Source organism: Coffea eugenioides, chromosome 7, assembly GCF_003713205.1.
Source record: "Coffea eugenioides isolate CCC68of chromosome 7, Ceug_1.0, whole genome shotgun sequence".
In the NCBI taxonomy this organism is placed as follows: Eukaryota; Viridiplantae; Streptophyta; class Magnoliopsida; order Gentianales; family Rubiaceae; genus Coffea; species Coffea eugenioides.
In genome coordinates, this window is record NC_040041.1 from 38,194,622 (window position 1) to 38,218,467 (window position 23,846).

A 23,846-nucleotide genomic window follows, 5' to 3' on the forward strand; every position below is an offset into this window, starting at 1 on the left:
GTACACATTCATACACTAAACCAAAGTCATTCAATGTGTTTTTCATCCATAACAATTGAGCACAGCAAGCACCAGCAGCAACATATTCAGCTTCAGTAGTGGACAGTGAGATAGCATTTTGTTTTTTACTAAACCAAGAGACCAAGCAATTTCCAAGAAAGTTGCATATGCCAGTAGTACTTTTTCTATCTATTTTACAACCACCAAAGTCAGCATCAGAGAATCCACACAAAGGAAGTTCATGACATTTTGGATACCACAAGCCAAAATTTAAGGTTCCTTTAAGATATCTCAAGATTCTTTTTACCGCATTCAAGTGTGATTCCTTTGGACAGGATTGAAATCGAGCACATAAGCACACAGCAAACATGATGTCAGGCCTACTAGCAGTTAAATAAAGTAAACTTCCAATCATACCTCTGTACTTCTTCTCCTCAACTTTTGTACCTTCTTCATCTTTGTCAAGTTTGGTAGATGTGCACATAGGTGTCCCAACAGGCTTTGAATCCTCCATTCCGAATCTTTTCAGCAACTCCTTGGTGTATTTTGTTTGATTTATAAATGTTCCATCTTGGGTTTGAATCACTTGGAGTCCAAGGAAGAAGTTCAGTTCTCCCATCATACTCATTTCAAATTCTTTTTGCATGATGATGGAAAAGTCCTTGCACAATTTTTCATTAGTAGCACCAAATATGATATCATCCACATATATTTGTACAATCAAAAGATCTCGTGAGCTTTGTTTTGTAAAAAGTGTAGTGTGTACAATGCTTCTTTTAAAACCATTTTCAATCAAAAAACCACTCAGACGTTCATACCATGCTCTAGGAGCTTGCTTTAATCCATATAAAGCTTCTGAGAGTTTAAACACGTGATCTGGATAAGATTCATTTTCAAAACCAGGAGGTTGGTCAACATAGACTTCTTGATCTATAAATCCGTTTAAGAAGGCACTCTTAACATCCATTTGAAATAATTTAAAATTCTTGAAACATGCAAATGCTAAAAACATTCTTATGGATTCCAGCCTAGCTACTGGTGCAAAAGACTCATCAAAGTCTATTCTCTCTTCTTGAGTGTATCCCTTAGCCACCAGTCTAGCCTTATTTCTAACAATCTCCCCTTTATCATTCATTTTGTTTCTAAAAACCCATTTAGTGCCAATGATAGGATGGCCTTGTGGTCTGGCAACCAGGGTCCAAACTTCGTTTCTTTCAAATTGGATTAACTCTTCTTCCATAACTAAAATCCAATGCTCATCATTCAATGCATCAACAACATTTTTAGGTTCAATATGTGATACAAAAGCAAGATTATCTACCAGGTGTCTAGAGGAACGAGTCCTGACCTTTTCAGAAGGATCACCAATTATAAGCTCCCTGGGATGATTATGAGCAAATTTCCATGCTCTTGGAAGATCATTAGGAGTAGTGGTATCTCTATTATTCACTTCTTCAGCTGGACTGACCTGAGCATCAGTATCCTTTGAATCAGTTTCTGGTGAGGCAGAGTCATGATCATTGATTGCTAGCTTCTTCAGTTCTTCTTGAACACCTGTGTCATCATCTTCACCACAACTCATAGAGATGTCACCATTAGATTCATCAAAAGTAATGTGTATAGCCTCCTCTATAATCAATGTTCTACGATTATAAACTCTGAAACCTCTTTTGTTTTCACAATAACCCAAGAAAATTCCCTCATCAGATTTCTTGTCAAACTTTCCAAGATGTTCCTTGATATTCAAAATGAAACATTTACAACCAAATACTTTGAAGTAACCGAGAACAGGCTTTTTGTCATACATGAGCTCATATGAAGTTTTGTTCAAAATTGGTCTTAGAAGAACTCTATTCATGGTATAACAGGCTGTGTTTATGGCTTCAGCCCAAAAATATTTTGGTAAATTGCATACACTAAGCATGGTTCTAGCAGCCTCTTGGAGAGTTCTATTTTTTCTTTCTACAACTCCATTTTGTTGAGGGACTCTAGCAATAGAGAATTCATGAGTAATACCATTATGATCACAAAATTCTGGAAAACCACAGAACTTGAATTCTGTCCCATTATCACTTCTAATCCTGACAATTTTCAAGCCAAGCAGATTTTGTACTTTAGCAAATAATGAGGTAAAATTCTTAAAGGCATCATCTTTATGAGCAAGGAATATCACCCAAATATATCGAGAATAGTCATCAACAATTACAAAATAATATCTCTTACCACCAAGGCTTGCAGTCTGTGTAGGACCAAATAGATCAAGGTGCAGAAGTTCAAATGATTTTGAAGTAGAAACACATTTCTTAGGTTTAAAAGAAACCTTGACTTGTTTTCCAAATTGGCAAGCATCACAGATTCTGTCTTTTTCAAATCTAATTTTTGGAAGACCTCTAACAAGTTCCTTTTTAGAAATTTCTTTCAGCAAATCCATATTGAAGTGACACAACCTTCTATGCCACAACCATGGGTCCTCATTTGCTACTTTGAGACATTTGAGATATGAAGAATCAATTTTTTCAAGAAAAACTACATAGACATCATTAACTCTTTTTCCTTTGAAAACAATGTTGAACTTTGAGTCAAATATGAGACATTCAAGCTTTTTGAACAATACAAACAGATTCCTATCACACAATTGGCTAACACTTAACAGATTGTAGCTCAAATTGTCAACAAGAAGAACATTGTGGATAAAAGTTTGATCATTCTTACCAACATCGCCAATACCAACAGTCTTGGCTTTGTTATCATCTCCAAATGTTACCTTTCCACTTGCTTTTTGCTTGAGTTTAATGAATTGTGATGCATCACCAGTCATATGTCTTGAACATCCACTATCAATGAACCATTTTGATTTTTTAGCAATGTTATCCTGGTTCACCTACACACAAACCCACAAGATAATACTTGGTACCCTTTACATATTGGGTCCTTGAGAGTTAGTATTATGTTTAACTACCCACATGCATTTCATGCCATTCCTCATGTTTTTCTTAACATGACAGTTGCTATTCATGTGACCAGATTGACAACAAAAGTTGCATACTGACATTGGATCAATCAAATGAACAGGTTTAATGAATCTGACTTGCCTTCTTCTGTGGATAGCAAACTCATTTGTATTTTGGTTCAGTCTTATTTGATGAGTATTAACATAAGGTACAGTGTCATTCTTTTGAAGATGGTTCTGTTTCAAATGATGTAACAATTGACATAAGTCATCCATCCTTTTTCTTAAGCTGCATTGCTCACTTCTGAGTATGTCACAGTAATTTTTCTTTTTGTAAAGTTCAGCAAGCACAACAGACTCAGTCCTTTTCAGGTTATCATTTTCATACTTAAGACATTTGTTTTGTCGAAAAAGATTTGCATTGTCTTGTATTAGAAAGCTAATTTTCTGCTTCAGTTCCTTGTTTTTAACATAGGATTCTTTCAATCTGTTATGCATTTTTTCTAGAAAAGAATTAACATCATCATCTGATTCACTATCACTATCGGTTTGAGAGTTGCATTGTGTTACCTCTTCATCTCCAATAGCCATGAAAGCCACTTGAGCAGATTCCTCTTCTTCTTCAACTTCGCCTTCTGAGTTGCAATCATTCCAGGTAATTTGAAAATTATTGAACTTTGGTTTTCGTTCAATCTTGTTTTCCTTCTTTTTCTTCATTGGACACTCATTTGCATAATGTCCAGGTTGGCCACATTCAAAACATTTATCATTTTGCTTCTTGTTGAACTCTAGTTTCCCTCTATTTCTGAAGTCATTAGTCTGATTCTGGAAGGAATTGCTGGATCCGCCTTTCCTGAATCTTCTCTTATTGAGAAATCTTTTGAAGCCTCTTGTGATGAGTGCAATATCACTGTCATCACCTTCCAAGTCATTTTCATCCAGTGAGGCTGTTTCATCTTCATCTTGTGAGGCTTTCAGAGCAATACTCTTTCTTCCTTTTGTGTCTTCTTCTTCCTGCATCTTAGATTTAAGTTTCAGTTTGTAAGAAGTTAGAGAGTTAATCAGAGATTCAATGGATAAGGAATTTAGATCCTTGGCTTCCTCTATGGCAGTCACTTTGCTTTCCCAATCCTTTGATAGAGAATTCAGAATTTTTCTGTTCTTTTCACCTAGAGAGTACTCCTTCTCAAGTACCTCTAAATCCTTGATCAGATCATTAAATCTACAATACATTTTGTCGATGTTTTCATGAGGCTCCATCTTAAAAGATTCATACTTGGTGACCATAATGGACTTTTTCTGTTCTCTTACGTTGTCACTACCCTCATGAATTTCTCTTAGCTTATCCCACATTTCTTTGGCAGATTTACACCCTTTTACTCTAATTGACTCATTTGAGTCTAAGGCACTATAAAGAACATTCATGGCTTTGGCATTCAATGTGAGATTGGTTCTATCTTGAGCATTCATCTCAGCTCTCGTTTTTTGCTGCAACAAACCTGTTTCTGCATCAAGAAAGTTAGCATCATGCGGTCCTTCATTCACAATAAACCACAGCTCAATATCAATGGATTGCAAGAAGATAATCATTCTTTCTTTCCAACTAACATAATTGGAACCAGTAAACATGGGAGGCCTAGTAACAGATTGCCCCTCAACAAACATAGCATGACTGGTTGTCATCTTACTCCAAGCCGCTTGAGCTTAATCTCTAGGAGACCAAGCTCTGATACCAATTGTAAGGATCGAAGACAACCTAAGAGGGGTGAATTAGGCTTTCAAAAAACCTGCTAAGATATAGTTCACTTTTTCACAGACTACCTTTCTTTTCTCAAATACTTCCCAATGAACGAGATAACACAAGAGCACAAGTATTCGTGAGATGAAGAGAAGAACAGTTTATGTAGAAAAGCAGTAAATGAAAGTAAAGAAACAAACCAGGCTTCAAACACAACTGAGGTTTGAACACCACTTTTATATACCAAGTTACTTCAAGTTGAACAAACTTGCAACCAATCTTTTGTGTACAAGGAAGGGATCACTTCCTTCTTGCCCCAAACCACACTTGGTCAAGCAAGGAAGTTTTACAAACACTCGCAAACCCTCACTATGCTACACTATTGAAGAAGCTGTGTCACACTTGAAAAACTACACGAAGATTACACAAGCAAAGAGTACAAATGTTCCTTTTGAGTATTCTAGTACTAGAATCACTCACAATCTGATGTAGGCTTGTTGTGCAAAGTTCTTCTGATGTGGTTGACTTTGTTCTTTTTATAGGAGATCAGAAAATTCTTCAATTAATGTTGTCAACGGACAGAAGGCAGTTGAAGAGTCAACTAGCCGTTGGTGCTGTCGGACGTCCGATGTTTAGCTTTTATGCGTCCGAACGAGATCAATGAGTTCTGGAAGTTTTCTTGAATCTCTTAGGACGTCCGATCATGCGTCCGAGGGTAGAATGCACACTTGGAACTTCTTCTTCAATTTCTTCGGACGGCCGATGCGTCCAGAGTGTTGCGTCCAAAAAACAGCAACGGTTGTCGGACGTCCGAATCTAAGTTCTTCACACGTCCGAAGATACTCAAAGGATGTCGGACGTCCGATAATCTCCTTTTGTGCGTCCGACATCATTCTCAGTGCTCTTCATCCTCTTCTTTTCATGTTTGGTGTTATTTCTGAAAAGGATCTTCTACAAAAAAGTATTAGTAACATCCAAATGTTTTGTAATCATCAAAAGATATGAATTGAGATAAACACCCATACTAGACCATCATCCATGGCCACACAATATTAATAATATGAAAACAGAAAATCATGAATAAATATGAAAATTCACCAATTTCCACCACAAGACATGAAACAACACCTAAAACCATCTATTTAACTCTCATAAGCCATCAATTGAACATTAACAAGATTAAAGGAAAGGTTCCTTGGTCACTTACCTTGCAAACCCAAGAAAAGAAGCAACTTGGTACCTTAGCATTCCAAACCATTTCACAACCAACCTTAATATCACTAAACTAAGAGGTTTTATCGAGTAATTTGAAGATTAATCGGTTGGAATGAAAGATTGAGCAAGATTGAGTAGAAGAAATTTGATAGCTTTTCTTTCTTTTGCTCTCCAAGAAATTCGGCGAAGAGAGGGAAAAATAAGAGAATTTTTGGCCAATTTTTGGTATTTATTTGGTAAAGGTGATAAGATGGTCTTATGGTCAAAATGTAAGAAGTAATCAACAAGTGACACTTGTCACTTCAATTAATACATGGTTATCCTTTTGTCTCTCCACTCTCATCCATATAACAACCTTTAATTATCTCTTAGCACCTGGTAAAATAAATTCGGTATCCAAAACTTAACCTAACTGGCCAAATTTTTCCGAACTTTTCGCATTAGCGGGTCCCACGTCCGGTATATGCTCTTAATTTCTCAAAAACCAACCGATTCTAGAAAAATCATCTAAAAACTATATTTACTCATAAAAATTATTTAGAAAATTTTCCTAATAAAGAAAATGCATAAAAGGCATACAATTAAATAACATAAAGCCTAGAAAATCGAAAAATTTACGGGTTCTCACACTCTCTCCCCCTTAAAAGAATTTCGTCCTCGAAATTCCTTATCATCGCCTTCTTCGGAAAACCAAAAATTTTACTGCTTCCTTCTCACACTCAAATTGAGCATCGCACCTAGCTAACCAATCAGTGTCCCTTCACCAGCCAAGCTCATTGAATTCTTTCGTATACTTTTTTTTTTCCTTCGCAAATTGAACGTCTTATACACCATTCTAGGGGTCAGACGGTGGAATGCTAGAATCTTACCTTCCCTATCTTCAAACGAGTCAGGGGCTTGATGTTACTCTAGTGCATACGCCCGAGCCGACACCTTTGGTCCATTCTTCTCCCCCTTCAACCGGTCAGAGTTGGTCGTGGTTGTCTGTTGGCTCCTACTCCCTTCTCGAGATCGACCTGGGCAGTTCGCGATTTGATGATCTGCACTCCCATAACGCAGACATTTTCTTCTTTTCTTCCAGCAGACATCCTCTGTGTGATTTGGCTTCCCACAGTACCCGCGGGGACCACGGAAAGCGGAGACTGAGCCTCTCTGTGAGGTACCACTTGACATCCTCGATAATTGAGCTCCCCCGTTTCCCCTTCCAATCTTAGAAAGCGTACCCTTATCCTCTTGCTCTGAGCTACTTCCAGGAAATCCCCTTTTCTTGGTTTGAAAGTTCTTGACTTGTAACCTCGCATTTTCAACTCGTTGAGCTTTTTCTACAGCATCACTAAAGGTACGGAGTTGGGCTACGGCCAGGTCCTTCTAAATCTCAACGTTTAATCCTTGGACAAAACGCCTTATCCTCCTTTGCTCAGTCACGATTAACTCGGGAGCGAACTTGGATAACCTGGTGAACTGGCTCTCATATTCAGCGACGGTTTGAGTTCCCTGGCGGAGCTTAATGAATTCATCTTCCTTCTTTTCCTGGATCAGAGGTGGGAAATATTTCGTGTTGAACTCTCTCATGAAATTCTGTGGCGACCCCACTTCCCCCTAAGGCGAACCAAAGGGTTGGCGGGCCGTCTGCCCAGCTCTCGCCAGGACTCACGCAAGCAATCTAACCCAAATCCTTTCGAAGAATAACCTAATCTATTACAAAACAATTCCTCCGAAGTAGGCCGTCACTAAAACCACATTAACTTCAGAGATAGCAGTAATTTAAAATAGCCAATCGACGGCTCCTATAAAATCTCACGCGCTACGAACTGCGGAATAGAATCGTACCGTCCCGACTAACTAAAATATTCATACAACAAAATACAATAATCAAGCCAAGCATCCAATTTAAATTTTACCCATCTTCCAGCTTCAAGTGGCAATCCAAAATAAAAAGTACATTATCCAAATTAAACACATTACAGCCCACACAAGTAGTCATAGTATTCAAATACATATCAAAACGAAACATGGATAAGTTCCAAAGCTTTAAATTTCCAGAACCTGTCAAGGAAAACAAATAAACGTGGGGTGAGCTAAAGCTCAGTGGTGCCCCAAAACATGCATCTAAATAAACAAATAACAAGAAGCAATATTGACTAAGGTAACCAAGTAGGAAAGCGGATAACAACACAAGGTAGGATACAGGGGCTCTCAGGAGCCATTTTCCTCGCTTGATCACCATTCATCGTAGTTGACCCTCCGTCAACTCTCACTACTTATAGTCCATGTAGATCCTCTCATTTTACTCCTAACCCGTCACCGTTCTTACCCCTGTCCCGGGCCCGAACGCCAACTAAGGAAGCAGTATACTCGAGATATACCCTTAGAAAATTGGGAGCAGTATACTTGCGTATACCCTCAGGAAATTGGGAGCAGTATACTTGCGTATACCCTCAAGAAATTGGTCGAGGGATTCACCCAACGACGCAACTACGTTTAGATTCACGAGAAAATGTTTCACGCAAGTCACCACTCTAAAGGCTAGTGCGATAAAGTACAAACTGCTCACTTCGATGGATCAGAAACCACTTTTTGGCAATTATCACATATCAAGTCAAGAAAGCGCTTTAATCACGTAAGCATAGAACAAGCAGGGACACTCACCAAGGGTGAAGTTACTGATCAATCTGGGAGTCAAAGTCTGCGTCCTCGCTAAACCCTAAAATACCAATTTGTAAAACTATAAGTTGGTTATACTAGTTCTAGGGTTACGTAGGAAAATTTATTCGTAGTGTAGCTAGTTTATTTTCTTGGAATAAGTCAGTAAACCATGTAGTATTAAAACTAGTAAAATACTTTGTAAAGTTTCCTTAATGTTACTTTTCTTGTAAAAGTGTTACTAGAACTAATTTACGTGAAATAGTGTTTCTTGCCGAACAAATTTTTTTGCACGTTTAGTTAAAATCGCTAAAATCTCGTATTTTGGGAATTTCCTCTAGAAAACTAGCAAGGAACAAGTCTTAAAGAAAGAAAAGGAAATGAGGCAAGGTTTAGGGTTTTAGAAGCTAGGAAAATTATTTTTCTATAGCTATTAAAGCTAGTTTAAGCTTAAGGAAAAGAGAAAAAAAAATATCGAGTCGGCAAGGTTTAGAAAATCTCTACACAGGAATTTCTAGCTTAAATGTACGATACTAAGTTTTATCAATTAATGCTAAGTGCAAAATATCTAGATAGTTTGCTCAAACATTCGCGGATTTGCAGGGTAGAAACGAAATTTCACAAGTTCGATCCCATTTCGAAATCACGTTATAACTCAAATTTTGCTAGCAAATCAAGATCACATCTCAATAGCAAATCACTAGGGCTTCGTCAATCATTAGCCCTAGGTTTCAACAGATTCATTTCTGCTAGAAAAGTAAAACAAGTGACTAAGGCTTCATCAATCATTAGCTCTTGGTTTTGGCAAGCTCATATCACATCTCAACTTAATCAAAATAAACATAAGGCCTCCAAGCAATTCCAGCAGTTTAATTTTATCAACTTTGACACTTATATAAAATCATTCAAATGGCCAAGAGCTTCATCAATCATTAGCTCTTGACATCAAATACTCAATTTAAATCACAACTCCATTCAAGACAAAAAAGAACTATATCCAGCTTGAGTCCCAAATGACTCTAAGAGTTCAAAATATTTTTCTTTTTTTTGTTTCGATAGTCAAGAAAAAATCTCAGCAAATAATTCTATCAAAACCGTAATGCACGTAGAATTTACTCAAATAGCCAAGGGTTTCATCAAGCATTAACCCTTAGCATCCAACAATCATTTCTTATAACAATATGGCCAACATTTCCACTAAACTTTTATTATTCAGAAACAAGGATAACTTGAACATTTTCCAGCAGTTGTTATTCCAAACTATCACGAATTCCATCTCAACATTTTTGATTAAATCCTCCAACATATCAAATGTTTCATAGCGAAACAACTTACACTGCTTAAAATACACATCTCTCATGCATTTCTAAACCATTACATTCCAAGGGAAAATTCCAGAAATCAAATGAAGAATTTCTGCTCAACCTCTCGGTCATTAATATTTCCAGCACTTGCGTGGTCATAATCTAGCTTTTCTTTCGGCTAAACCAGTGTTTTAAGTACTCAAATTCCTCATGCAGATGCTTGACCAATTGATTAACATTTCTAGCTCAGAATTAAGTTCAAACACGGTTATAATTATCCCCAAAATTCCAGAAATTTCCCAGCTGTCCTCGGATGATCATGAATGCAACTGATTTCATTTCATTTTTATTTTCTGTTTTAAAACCAACCAAATAACTGTATGCAGAGCTTAGTTATCTTGTTAATGACTAGCTAATCACGGTTATTAGCTCAGAACATCCAGATTAAACCAAATAAAGCTTCGTTATTCTTGGTTAGTTCTCGGCAAAAAAAATCAAAAACTTTCCAGCATTTGCTCAATCACAATCCAAATTTTCCTTCGGCTAAAACCTTGTATTTTTCACTCAAATCTCACGTGCACAACTACTAAACTAATTAGCTACCATTTCCAGTCCACAATTCAGTTCGGCAACAACAATATTCATCCATTGTTCCAGAATTTTGTGCAATTACTCTCGGATGAACTTGCATGCGGCAGTATTCTGCTTTATTCTTACTTCCTGGCTCAATCGAACTAATTTAACCTCATGCAAGACTTAATTGTTTAGTTTTTAGTTGGTTAATCACAATTAAAATCCCAGATCATCACAATAGAACAAATTTGAAGTTGCATTTCCTGATCAATCTCTCGGCCGAGCCATGACTTCCAAACTGATTTTCCTTTTCTTCCTCATTTCATCATCCGAGCATATAAACATGGCATGCATGTCTTAATCATCATGTTTTCACTTAGCTAATCTAAGCTTCGAATTTACCTCGGCTAGGAACTCAGCTCACGCACAAGAAAGCTGCAAAATTTTTCTCTCGGCTCACGCACAGGTTTGGTTCTGGTTTTTCTGGTTGCAGCTGAAATGGTGTTGCGGTTGGACTGATGAAATGGCTGTAGCTGGTGGAGATGAAGGTATAGAAAGAACTCAAGCGGTGGTCTCCTGGTTTCTTCCCTCAGCTCGCGGACAGAACAGAAAACTACAGCTCGGGCTTTCTTTTCCTTACTCTCGGTTGCAGCAGCAGCTCTCACTCCTCTTGGTCGATACTCACGAGGTAAGGGAATGAGGTGGTCTGTTGTTGTGGTTTGAGGTGAAATGGTGGAATGGAGTTGCGGTTTTGAGGGAGGTTGAGTGCATGGAAGGGTTGAGTGTAGAAATGGTAGAAGTTGCATTGGCCGGATGGGGTGGTGAGATGATGATGTTGACCGGAAATGTGTTTGGATTGCATGGTCATTTTGAGATTGTATGGAGGGCATTTTAGTCTTTTCACATCTCCTCCTAATATCCACTTGAGTTCCTTAATTCTAACTTAACTCCAAAATTTTATCCCAAATGAAATTTAAATGCCTAATAATGCACTAATTTCGCTAAAGTTTGGTTATCGAAATTTTTATATCTTAGGTGTATTTAATAAACTTGTATCGATTTTGTCTAACTTTATCGATTGCATTTTAATACTAGGGTTCCGAATAACCTTTATCATTATTAATGATTAAAGTTTTGCTATCAGCATTCAAAGAAATTAATTGTTAAATCAATGAAATAATTCACCTTCGAAATATGAATTTAATGTAACAAAACTAAGAAATTGAATAGTTTAGCACAATTATTTTATTTTGCACACAAAATTTATTTCTACGCACTTATTTAAAAACAATTAGATTTAATGCTAAAATTTATTAAGGAATTACAAACGCAAAATGAAATATGCATTGATATTTGTATATATACATTTTCAGGGTTCTCACAAATTCACCCACGTCCTTGGGGTTTGTTCTCTTTCCAATTTCAGTCTTATGATGTTCCACCAAGAACGGGCTGCTCCCTCTAATTGGAAGACCGCAAATGTGACCTGTCGCTCCTCAGTATAATGGAACGCGGCAAATATATCAATCATCTTCTCTAGCCACCTCTCGGCCACGTCAGGGTCTGGTCCTCCCAGGAATTTCGGTGACGAGAACTTCTGAAATCGTTCAAGAGCTTTATCCTCACCCTCGGTATGATTACCAGGATTTCCCGGCTGATAAATAGGATTTTGACCTTGATATTCTACTACGTGGGCCAAAAGGTCAGTCATTCGTTGAATGGCTGCAGCCACTTGTACGTTCGGATCAATCCTGGATTCAGGGTTTGGTTCAGACGTAGTTCCCCTTGTATCCCCTTCAGTCGTGGGTGGCCTAATTCCGCGACCACGACCACGTCCACTACGGGTGCCTTCTATATGGCTTAACCAGTCTAGGGTTGGACCACGAATATGGTATTAAAACCAAAGTATGCAGGTGCAAGTGATAAAAGTAGGCAATATACATATAACACATCTAACACAAACAGATCTGATGAGAATATAAAGACCAAGGCCCATTCAAGCACATGGAAATTGGAAGATTCAAGTGAAGACTAGTTGATTGCACGAATACTTGAGTTTAGTAGGATTATTTGATTTTTCTTGTTGATTTTGGTTATTTCTCGCTTTAGAAAGTCTAGGTAATTAAGCTAGTTTAATTGCGGCTCATTTGTTAGTAAGTGAGGCCCAAAATCTTCCTTAAGTATGTAGGGTAGTTTGGTCAATTTTTGGATTAGGGTTAATACTTGTAAGGGCTATAAATAGCTCCACTTCCTCTTTGTTTCGGAGCAGTTTTTGGCTATTAAATACAATTAGTGAGTTTTCACTTTCTCTTTGGCAAGAGAGTTTCCTTTGAATACTTGAAAATCTTCTCAAGTTATTCATCCGAACTTATCAATCGAGTATCTCCTTGATTGTGGCGTTCTACTACCTCCAATTTGGTTCATTAATTCGAGTAGTTACGGGTTGAGATAATATCAAAATTGTTCGTGACTTCTAGGGATTAGTTGGGTCAAATTTCCGCTGCCTAAGCCATGGTGTTTTGGTTGTCTAGATCGGGGTTTCACATCAGTTGGTACCAGAGCTAGTCGACAACCACCAGTTTATATCTTTTTTTTTCATTTATTTCGAGTCATATATGTTTATCCCAATCTGTTCGTTTGTTTAGAACCAAAAAAAAAAAAAAAAGGAAAGGAAAGAAAGTGGCAATCGAATTGTTTTGAATAGGGAACCAAATCTGATTTGTGTAATCTTTCTTGGAGTAGAATTTGGAAGTTACCAAAAGTTGTTTCAAGAAGATTACCAAAGGTTGTTTCAAGAAGGTTACCAAAGTTGTTTCAAGTTACCAAAAGTTTTTCAAGAAGGTTACCAAAAGTTGTTCAAGAGGAAAAGGATTTTCAAAGGGTTTCCAAAAACTAACTTGTTTCCAAAATCAATTAGGAAACTAAGTAAAGCACTTGGATAACTCTTTGTACTCACTTGGACACTCTCTCTCCTACCTTTTTAGGAAACTTTCCCAAACTCTCTCATCCATTTTTTTGGAAACTTTCCTAAATTCTCTCATCCATTTTTTTAGGAAACTTTCCTAAATTCTCTCATCCAATTCTTTTGGAAACTTTCCTAAAGTCTCCCATCTATTTTTAGGACACTTTCCTAAATTCTCTCATACATTTTTAGGACCTTTCCTATATTCTCTCATCCATTTTAGGAAACTCTCCTATATTCTCTCATCCACTTTAGGAAACTCTCCTATATTCTCTTCCTAGATTTTAGGAACACTCTCCTACACTTTCTCCTATATTTTCTCCTATATTTTCTCCTAACTTTTAGGAACACTTCCCTACACTTTCTCCTACATCTCCGTGATTACTCTTGAGGAAGAAGTTGGTGACAATTATTTGGGCATGAGCAGCATTTCTCAAACTACCTAACCCAACAGGTAAAGGTGTTTGGTAAGTCCATTGGAGCGCTTTGAGTGACATACACGAGGGTGAGTGATACACTAAGGGAGTGAGTGAGGCAGTATCTACTAACTGTTTGTTGAGCCTTGCAGGTACTCTATAAACATGTCTCAAACTCATGCGACAAGTGACCCTTATGACATGAAACATGTTCTTGAAGCACTAACAGGCGCCATTGATCACATGGCTCAGAAAATTGATACACTGGAGGATAAGGTGGAGCAATCAACCCTAGGCAAGAATGCCTCCAAGAGACAACCATACGTGGAGGAGTTAGGTGATTCGAACAATGAGGAGGACATGGCAGATGGAAACCAATTCCGGAATTATAAACGCATCCCTAATCAAGGGGATGATGAACTAAAGGGAATCAAGCTCAAAATTCCTACATTCCCAGGCAAGTCGGACCCTGAAGCATATTTGGAATGGGAAAGGAAGATTGAGATGCTCTTTGACTGCAACCACTACTCAGAGTCCCAAAAAGTGAAGTTGGCAACCATTGAGTTCACTGAATACGCAGCCGTTTGGTGGGATCAGATTCGCACCAGACAAAGGAGACATGAAGAACCACTCATTCGCACTTGGGAAGAACTCAAAAGGATCCTGAGGAAACGCTTCATACCAGCGTATTACCACAGGAATTTGCACCATAAATTGCAAACTCTCACCCAAGGTAGTATGACGGTTGAGGATTACTTCAAGGAGATGGAGATGGCCATGCTGCGAGATGATGTTCGGGAGGATATAGAAGCAACCATGGCACGTTTCCTGAGAGGACTACATGTTGAAATTGCAGATGTTGTGGAACTCCAACATTATCTTGACATGGATGAATTATTGGACAAAGCTATCAAGGTGGAAAGGAGGCTCAAGAGGAGGGGTATCCCCCACCAAAGCTCCAACATCCAATCTGGAAATTGGAGAACTCAGCAGTATAAAGGCGAGATTACCCACACGAGTGAGCAAAAGTCAGCCAAGGCAAGTGGGGTTTCGAATGGAGCATGGGTGCCTGGTTCATCATCTTCAACACCGACCCAAAGGGCCGAATTTAAGGGTGATCTAGGGGCATCTAAACCTAGAAACCGCGACACTAAGTGCTTTAAGTGTCAAGGTTTCGGTCACATCGCGTCCCAATGCCCAAATCGAAGGACCATGCTCATGCTTCCAAGTGGTGAAGTGCTAACGGATGAGGAGGATGAGTATGAAGGCATGCCACCATTGGTTGAGGAAGAAGAGATAATTGCCCCTGACCAACCAGTTGGACTAGGCCTTGTTACAAGGTTGGCATTGAGTGCTCAACGCACAAATGAAGAAGAGTAGTGTACCAACATCTTCTATACCCGATGTCTAGTTAACGGAAAAGTGTGTAGCTTGATTATCGACGGAGGAAGTTGTACCAATGTCGCCAGTGCCTTATTTGTCAAGAAGTTACACCTACCTGTCCAAGATCACCCTACACCATATAAGCTTCAATGGTTTAGTGATTGCGGCGAAGTGCGAGTGTCCAAGCAGGTTTCTGTGAAGTTTAACATTGGGAGATATGACGATGAGTTGGTGTGTGATGTGGTTCCTATGCAAGCTGCCCATCTTATTCTTGGAAGACCTTGGCAATTTGATCGCGAGGTTACTTATGAAGGTCATTCCAACAAATACTCGTTCATGCATAAAGGGATAAGGATCATACTTGTTCCACTCTCACCTACACAAGTTCGAGAGGACTAAAATATTTTACAGAGGGAATGGGAGATGGATCGATTAGAAGGCAAGGAAAAGAAAGGGCGAACATTGATCCTGCTCGCTAAGCCTGAGGACAACATCGGGCGCTGGGAGCTGGATCGTTCCACCTTGGTGGTGTTTAACGTGTTTTCATTTGTGCAGGTTGTTCGTGGTCAGATATCCTTCATCCTGCAGTGTGCAATACCCGCAACCATAGAGATCTGCGAAGAGAGTGCTGGTCAAGTAATTCCAACCAACACTAGTCGAGTTACATTGGCGTTTGATGCAGTGTTTGTACGTCTTGATGCGTACAACTCGCAGCCCAACCAAACCTTGGTTCATCGGGCGTCCGCTCACGATCCACCCATAGGGTTGAGACGTCGCTTGTGTGACCATTGTCATGGAAATCTTGCTGTCCGCAACATGTATCTACCACCACCACGAGTTGTCCTTGTTCCACACAAGGATGTCATGATCATTCTTCGCTTAAGAAGGCGACATGCAGGCTGCTTGGTGACTATACACATGCTCTCATCACTTTTGTTTTGTAAGAGAGTCATGATTTGGGGACAAATCGCCTTTAAGAGGAGGGGAATGATGAGAATATAAAGACCAAGGCCCATTCAAGCACATGGGGAATTGGAAGATTCAAGTGAAGACTAGTTGATTGCACGAATACTTGAGTTTAGTAGGATTATTTGATTTTCCTCGTTGATTTTGGTTATTTCTCGCTTTAGAAAGTCTAGGTAATTAAGCTAGTTTAATTGCGGCCCATTTGTTAGTAAGTGAGGCCCAAAATCTTCCTTAAGTATGTAGGGTAGTTTGGTCAATTTTTGGATTAGGGTTAATACTTGTAAGGGCTATAAATAGCTCCACTTCCTCTTTGTTTCGGAGCAGTTTTTGGCTATTAAATACAATTAGTGAGTTTTCACTTTCTCTTTGGCAAGAGAGTTTCCTTTGAATAATTGAGAATCTTCTCAAGTTATTCACCCGAACTTATCAATCGAGTATCTCCTTGATTGTGGCGTTCTACTACCTCCAATTTGGTTCATTAATTCGAGTAGTTACGAGTTGAGATAATATCAAAATTGTTCGTGACTTCTAAGGATTAGTTGGGTCAAATTTTCGCTGCCTAAGCCATAGTGTTTTGGTTGTCTAGATCGGGGTTTCAAATCAAGATCACACAGTAGCATGTCAATTAGATACAAGCAAAAGGAAACATCATGAATATTACTCACTAGACCAATGGTACAAGACCAACCAACTAAAAGCTATCCCTCTCTAGAACACATCACATGACATTCCATAGAATCAAATTTCTAGTCCGCCCAAGTCATTTCTAACCTAGGCTCTCGTCTATTTAGTAGTCGGGCACAAGAATCCCAAAATAAGATAATTCACAACTCGGGCTGGCCAGTCCCAAGAGTAATTCATCTACAATCGAGATTCTTACCTGACCTACAGATCTATTATCTCCAAGTACCATGCTGAAGGTTTAAAACCTATAACATTTCATGATCCAAAGCTTATGCTCAAAAGAGCACTTAAACATTCGTACACATTCACGGAATCGGGACCATAACACCACTTGGCCCAAGCTCACTCCGCGCAGAGACCACGCGAAGCAGCTCTGATACCACCTGTGACGACCCCACCTCCCCCTAAGGCGAACCAAAGGGTTCGGCGGACCGCCTGCCCAACTCTCGCCGGGACTACGGATCCGGAACAAGCGTAAACCCTACCAACCTCTCAAAAGAATTTCGAGAAGATAACATTCACTATCCGAAACCCAAACAAGTACAACAACTTTAGATACACATGGTTGCAAATTTACAATTCAAAAGGGAATTGTTTGGTTAAAATACATTTAAGATTTTCCAACCATCGAGGAGCTATACAAAAGAATACTAAAACTAGCTCAACTTATGCTTCAAACATCATAGTCTTCAAAAGGTGATTTCCTGTAAGGAAAACAAGGATAACGAAACGGGGTGAGCTAGAAGCTCAATGAGGTACCAAAAATATAACAGTAGAGATCATGAGAAAATATTTATAGGACACATATCCGCATCAAGTAAAAGAAATGAACGAACATCACAACTTAAAGGATACAGGTGGCTCTCAGGAGCCAAATCCCCGTGGCAATACTTGATCCAGCCTTGTTGACCCTCCGTCAACATTCAAATAAAGGAACTAGTCCAGTAGATCACCACTTTAATGCCAAAATCCCGTTCACCAAACATACCCCTTACCGGGCCCGAACGCCAAACAGGAACAGGAATGGTAATACTCGAGTATACCGGAATCAAGAGTCTCAATACCCAAAGATTTCCCCAGGAACAGGCACCCATGGATTGTCAATTATCTCGATCAAGCACTCGCTGGCTCGATTTAATTAACTCCCCATGAGGTTGAGCTCAGGTTTAACAGGAAGGTCGTTGGATACTCTTCCAAACGACATCATAACAAGTGCAAGTAACAAGTTCAAGTACATGACAAGTACAAGTAATAGATTCCCGTTTATTCAGTGTAGGCAAGAGAACGAGTGTGATAAAGTACACCCTCGTCTCATATAAGATAAACAGTCAGGAAGACATTCAACGAGCAATTTGCAAGTACAGGAAACCAGTTCAGCAATAATTCAGGGGAGTGGTACACTCACCAGTTCAAATAAGGATAACTTCAAAAGTTTCCTTCCCAAGTGTGTGAGAACCCTGAAAATATATATACAAATATCATTTCATATTTCATTTGCGTTTCTAATTCTTTAATAATTTCTAGCATCACTTTCACTTATTTCAAATAAGTACTTAAAAACACTTTTCATGTGAGAACTAATATAATTTTTATAAGTTATGAAATTTCTTGGTTTTTCTTAAATATATTAATACATTTAGAATTAGAATAATTTTATCGCCTTAACATAAAATGTTAGAACACTTAGCCTCCATTACGCTAAATCAACGATACTTGAGCCGATTAATCTTACTACCTTAAAATAAATTATTTAAAGTCCAATAATTAATTCTAATTAGTGAATAATGTTAAATACTACTAAAAATTTTCACGTTAAAAAATATAAAGCCGACAAATTTTAGATAAAAACAATACAAGCATACAAGATACGTGTAGAACGTAAAAATTTCGATAATTGAAGCCGTGGGAGCTTAATGTGTCTTCGGAGTAATTTGTGAAATTAAGTTAGAATTAAGGACTTGAGTGGAGATTAGGAGGAGATGTGAAAAGACTAAAATGCCCTCCATTCCATATCCCAAATTACCATGCAAACCAGAACATTTTCGGACAGCATGATCCTCCACCACCCTAACCGGCCAATACACTCTCTTCTCCAATTCCACACTCAACCCTCTCATGCACTCAACCTCCTCCATCCGCAAGCCACTTCCTCTCCTTCTTCAATACCGCGATACCACCACACTCCACCTTCACCTCGTTAAACTAGACGCGAAAGAAGAGATGGAGAGATACCGTGGGAGCTCCATCCATTTCTGCATCATCAACCAGCTTCAATGTCCACCAGTCGCAGCCACTGAAATCCAAACCAATCTCCAGTCACGAGCAAGCCGAGAGCCAAGAGGGAGAACAGAAATTTTCTTTTCAGATTTCTTGTGCGTAAGCTGAGTTGTTCTGAGGTAATTTTTTTTGGACTATTTTGGGTTGATCAGAGGTGGATTGAGCCATCTAGGGGCATGCATGTGTTGTTTGTGCAGTCGGATGATGAAATCAAATTTTAGGAAAAAAAAAAAAGAAAAAAATCTGTTTTGGAAGTAAATGTTTCTGCCGAGATGCTGAGTTGAAGAGGCAGCTTTATTTTTGCTTCCCTGTGACAATCCGAGCTTAATTATGTGCTTAACCAACCAAAAACAAGATGATTAAGCTAGATATAGCCTTGCATATTGAGTTTAGACAGCCGGATGAGTAGTTTAGGAAAGAAAAATCTGTTATGCGTAAGAATTTGGGACTGCCGAGAGCTTGACTTGAATAATACAGCTCATTTGGTATAATTTTGCTGTTTTGAGCCTCTAACCATAATTAACTAGTTAATTACAAGATAATTAAGCTCTGCATGTAGTTAATTAATGGGTTTAAATCAGAAAAACAAAATGAAATAGAAATCTGCTACATATATGTTCATCCGAGGCTAATTGGACAAATTTCTGGATTTGTATTAGATGATTATAATTGTTGTTTGAATCTGGTTTTGCATTGGAAATCTTTATCAGCTAGCTAAGAGTTTGCATGTTCCAATGGAGTACTTAAAACACTGTTTTAGCTGAGAAAAAAAATGGATCCAAGATAAACAAGCTGCTGGAAAATGTTTGGAAGCCGCAAGGTTGAGTTGGAAATTTTAATTGGTTTCTGGAATTTTATTCTATTTTTCCTTGGAATGTAATGGTTTATAAATACATGAGAGATGTGTATTTTAAGCTGTGTAAGTTGTTTAGCAATGAAACATTTGATATGTTGGAAGATTGAATCAAAAATGTTGAGGCGTAGACCTGGAAAAATTCTCAACTGAATTGAGGAAAGTAGTAAAGGAATTTTTTCAGATTTATTTGGTGAAATTATCGGCATCGAAATGGACAATTTTGGAATATAACTATTGTGAGATGTTTAATTTGCTCGCGATTACGTGTAACGGGATTTTGTTGCAATCTTGGACCAAAAATGTTGTTACCAATCTTGCCTTATGTTCATATACTTGTTAGTGAATTTAAACGCTTGAAACTCTTGCTCTATTTCTATAAGAAATAATTGTTGGAAGCTTCGCAGTTATTGTGCTCAGTTGTGACTTGATATAAGTGTCGAACACCAAGTGCTAATGATTGACGAAGCCTTGGTTATATATTTTGTTCAATTGAAAATGACTTGGTTGAAACCTAGGACTAATGATTGACGAAGCCCTAGTGATTTGCTATTGAGATGTGATCTTGATTTGCTGGCAAAATTTGAGTTATAACGTGATTTCAAAATGGGATCGAACTTGTGAAATTTCGTTTCGACCCTGCAAATCCGCGAATGTTTGAGCAAACTATCTAGATATTTTGCGCTTAGCATTAATTGATAAAACCTAGTATCGTACATTTAAGCTAGAAATTCCTGTGTAGAGATTTTCTAAATCGTTTCGACTCGATATATTTTTTTTTCTCTTTTCCTTAAGCTTAAACTAGCTTTAATAGCTATAGAAAAATAATTTTCCTAGCTTCTAAAACCCTAAACCTTGCCTCATTTCCTTTTCTTTCTTTAAGACTTGTTCCTTGCTAGTTTTCTAGAGGAAATTCCCAAAATACGAGATTTTAGCGATTTTAACTAAACGTGCAGAAAACTTGTTCGGCAAGAAACACTATTTCACGTAAATTAGTTCTAGTAACACTTTTACAAGAAAAGTAATATTAAGGAAACTTTACAAAGTATTTTACTAGTTTTAATACTACATGGTTTATTGACTTATTCCAAGAAAATAAACTAGCTACACTACGAATAAATTTTCCTACGTAACCCTAGAACTAGTATAACCAACTTATAGTTTTACAAATTGGTATTTTAGGGTTTAGCGAGGACGCAGACTTTGACTCCCAGCTTGATCAGTAACTTCACCCTTGGTGAGTGTCCCTGCTTGTTCTATGCTTACGTGATTAAAGCGCTTTCTTGACTTGATATGTGATAATTGCCAAAAAGTGGTTTCTGATCCATCGAAGTGAGCAGTGTGTACTTTATCGCACTAGCCTTTCGAGTGGTGACTTGCGTGAAACATTTTCTCGTGAATCTAAACGTAGTTGCGTCGTTGGGTGAATCCCTCGACTCGCGAATCCAATTACAGTAATGTCGTTGGGTGAATCCCTCGACCAATTTCCTGAGGGTATACGCAAGTATACTGCTCCCAATTTCCTGAGGGTATACGCAAGTATACTGCTCCCAATTTTCTAAGGGTATATCTCGAGTATACTGCTTCCTTAGTTGGCGTTCGGGCCCGGGACAGGGGTAAGAACGGTGACGGGTTAGGAGTAAAATGAGAGGATCTACATGGACTATAAGTAGTGAGAGTTGACGGAGGGTCAACTACGATGAATGGTGATCAAGCGAGGAAAATGGCTCCTGAGAGCCCCTGTATCCTACCTTGTGTTGTTATCCGCTTTCCTACTTGGTTACCTTAGTCAATATTGCTTCTTGTTATTTGTTTATTTAGATGCATGTTTTGGGGCACCACTGAGCTTTAGCTCACCCCACGTTTATTTGTTTTCCTTGACAGGTTCTGGAAATTTAAAGCTTTGGAACTTATCCATGTTTCGTTTAGAGATGTATTTGAATACTATGACTACTTGTGTGGGCTGTAATGTGTTTAATTTGGATAATGTACTTTTTATTTTGGATTGCCACTTGAAGCTGGAAGATGGGTAAAACTTAAATTGGATGCTTGGCTTGATTATTGTATTGTGTTGTATGAATATTTTAGTTAGTCGGGACGGTACGATTCTATTCCGCAGTACGTAGCACGTGAGATTTTTAGGAGCCGTCGATTGGCTATTTTAAATTACTGCTATCTCAGAAATTAATGTGGTTTTAGTGACGGCCTACTTCGGAGGAATTGTTTTGTAATAGATTAGGTTATTCTTCGAAAGGATTTGGGTTAGAATGCTTGCGTGAGTCCTGGCGAGAGCTGGGCAGACGGCCCGCCAACCCTTTGGTTCGACTTAGGGGGAAGTGGGGTCACCACAAAGTGTGGCTTTAATCGACGGCACCTCCTAGAACAATCAAGGCAAATAGTATGGAATTCGCAAGTGAGACTCGGTTACGAGCCATATGTCTAGTCAAAAGAGCCATTAATGCAAAGCAAAGAGGTGATCTCGGAGTGAAAAGGTAACAATTAGTCTTAGAGGCATGAACAACCTCAAAGCCCTGCCTACAATGACTGACCAACTCCAAATATGAAGTAGCCAATGAAAGTAAAGTCGATACTAGGAAAACAGGATTTTCCAGTTTCGCGCAACCCTATATGAAAAATCGTATCTCAAGTTTTTTAAGTCTAAAATTAGTAAAATTTATACCGTTGGAAAATAAATTCAAAGGGCTATAACTTTCCAGAAAATACCATTGTAAGATTCAAAATACAAGGCAGTCAAATTCGAGCCTTAAGTTGCTGCTTCAACCAGTGAAAGACAGAACATGTACAATATTTCAGTCAACTTTGAAGAATCACCATAAATTGCATAGACAAAACAGGGTTTGAAATTTATACGGTTCATAGCCCTATGAATCTAGTTTAAAATGCAACAAACGGAACTCAATTCTGACATTTCTACATCAAGATATAGCAAATCTCCCGAGACTGCGCAGAAGCTCCCGCGAAAATTTTGACAGCACATCCCCTAATCTTCTTTACCTTTCCAACCAAACCTCAACACCCAATCACAAACTATTAAACACCTTTAATTAGAGCCACAATACCCTTCAAAACAACCAAATGGTAGCTCAACAGAGAAACCCTAGAAATGCCCCAATTATAAACCCTAGAACCAAAAGACAGTTTTGACGTCATTAAGTGGAACGGATACAACTGGAGCTACACTTATCGGATTGGGGTGAAATTTACACCGTTTCGAAGCTAATATAGAGATATATAACTTTCATGAAGACCACTCAGTCCAGTTCTCATCCTAACTAGGTCAAATTTACCAAAACAAATTCAGATTTTCCCAATTCAAAGTTTACTGTGGCAGTCCTGATTCATTAAGTCATATCTCAGCATATACAACTCCAATTCAAGTGATTCCAAAGCCATTTGCAAGATAAGATACAAGGATTTAAGTCTTAAGAAGACATCAACAACCAAATCAGTAGTATTCCTGGTCACAACAACCAATTACAGAAGCTGATTAGCATGTTCGGATAGAAACAGGGCAGCAGGGGTATTTCGGTCTTTTCACAGGATACGTTGCTCTAATTAAGCTGAAATTTTGTAGGCCACTACAAAACGTCATTATATACAACTTTTATGTTTTAACCTAAGGCTAATTCGGCCTCTAAATATGGGTAACAGGACCGGGCAGAAGGGAAAAAATGGAACCCCTAATCTGGAAATTTTTGCTTCAAACCAGAAATTTTCCACTAATCATTACAATTATCATACCAAAGCTTCATTCTAACCCATACTAGACCATCATCCATGGCCACACAATATTAATCATATGAAAACAGAAAATCATGAATAAATATGAAAATTCACCAATTTCCACCACAAGACATGAAA